General features: G+C 58.5%; 1 long non-coding RNA gene across 1 annotated transcript in view; it reads left to right on the top strand.

Moving 5' to 3' along the window:
• The first annotated feature begins 265 nt into the window (after window positions 1-265).
• LOC133755424 (uncharacterized) overlaps window positions 266-1,749 on the top strand; it is a 2,838-nt gene continuing 1,354 nt past the window's right edge. The window contains exon 1 of the long non-coding RNA XR_009865403.1: window positions 266-355. This is a non-coding gene — a long non-coding RNA (uncharacterized LOC133755424). The remainder of the gene's footprint in view (window positions 356-1,749) is intronic.

Here is a 1,749-nt window from a genome sequence, read left to right as displayed (position 1 = left end):
CCCACCCCAGGAAGCAAAGACGCGTCCCGCGCCACCGTTCCCGCAGCGATGCTCGAGCCGCAGCTGTCAAACCCAGGTAATGGACGACCCTGTGTGCAAAGAGCCTGGCCGGAGGGGCCGGAGGCCGCCAGTCAGGGAGGGGCCGGAGCCCCGCAGCCGGGGTCTGCCCAGCCCGCCCGCCGCCGCCGCCGCAGCCCCGGAAGCGGGCGGGGATTTCCTGTGCCCGCCCCGCCCGCCCGGCACTGGCTCCGCCGGCCACCGGCTGCGCCGGCCACCGGCTCAGGGCTCCGACACGGGCGGAGGACGCAGCGGGCCAGCGGCGCCCGGCAGGGAGGCAGCGGGCCATCTGCCTGGGGTGAGTGGGGCCGGGCAGAAGGGACGGACGCGGGCATCCCGGGCGGCGGCGGGTGGGATCGGCCCCCGGGGGCGGGGAGTGGGTGGCAGCGGCCTTCCCGGGGGTCGGGCCCCCCTGACATGCCGCGCTTGCCGCTGCCCGGTCTCTGTCCACGCTTGGCTGCCGGGGCCACAGGCTCCTTCGGCTGTCACTCGCGCACCGCTCTCCACGCCACCCTTTCTCGTCCCTTGCTCCTGCCCTTGCGCCGGGGAAACCTGCTCCGGTTCTTGTCGGATTCTCTGCAATCTGACCCTCTCTCGTGGCACCGCCAAGGAGGAGGGAAGACGCAACCTTATTCTCAAGCAGGTTGGCGCTGCCCACACCCACCCGCCTTGGTCTCGAATGTCCCTGTACCCTTGGACTTCTCGTTTCGATAACATGACCCTTTTCCTGTCCAACAGCATCACTGCAAAAACTTCCATTTGCGGGTGCCTTGTCACGCAGATGGATGAGGAAAGGGGGAAAACGAACGCCCCAGATCCCAGACTCCAGTAGGCATGGGGCCACCCTGGAACCAGGAAGCCCAGCTAGGGCTGCCAGCTTCACCACCAAGTGTTGGCTCTGCAGGAGTATCTTGGGAAGTGCAGGCTGAGAACAGGTGTATGCCGCACTTCCACAGGGTTTCTATTAGTGGTCCGGAAGCCTCACAGTCAGCCCAGTGGGCTCTGTGAAAAGATACTGCCTATCAAGGGACTCTGCTGGTTAACTGCGGGAAGAGGGTGAAGAAATGGGTAAGAGACAGATGTGCAGATATTTAACTAGAAGTAAAGCCCTGGGGCCCCGGGCAGGATTTGCAAAGGAGTTAGAGAACAAGACAGGGTGGAGAGGGGTACCTGGTGCCTTTGTGTTAAAAGTGAAGAGAGTACAGGGGCTGAAATTCGCAGAGGAGAGAGAAAATCGCAGTTTCCCTTTACTGCTTTATGTACAACTTTTCATTCACGTGAGACACCTGTGAAGAGCTGGAATCACTCCAGGAAGCGCCTATGAGACCCTAAGCCATCTTTAGGCATTGGAGAAGAAAGGTGAATTTGATCTTCCTGTGCTCTGAATTCAGGTTTCCACCACCTCTTATATCAGACAGGCAAAAAAATGAGCAATCTGTCATCTGTCTTTACCTATCCTGGCCTCCTGTGTTCTTGCAAACGTGGAATGAATGTGAGTGAGCCAAGATAATGACCAAGGTGCTGACTTGTTCTTGGAAGGCTTTCACTAACTCTGACTGATTGGGTATTGAATAACAATCACAAAAATATGTTGCCAAGCAACAAGTAGTAATGTACAGTCTCATAATAGACTTTTTCTAACATACAGAAGCAAGGCCCCTATCATAACACAAGCAGGATTTGTCCTGCTCT

Source organism: Lepus europaeus, unplaced genomic scaffold (assembly GCF_033115175.1).
Source record: "Lepus europaeus isolate LE1 unplaced genomic scaffold, mLepTim1.pri SCAFFOLD_459, whole genome shotgun sequence".
Taxonomy (NCBI): domain Eukaryota; kingdom Metazoa; phylum Chordata; class Mammalia; order Lagomorpha; family Leporidae; genus Lepus; species Lepus europaeus.
Note: the sequence above shows the minus strand (reverse complement) of the source record. Positions and strands in the feature narration are given on the sequence as shown.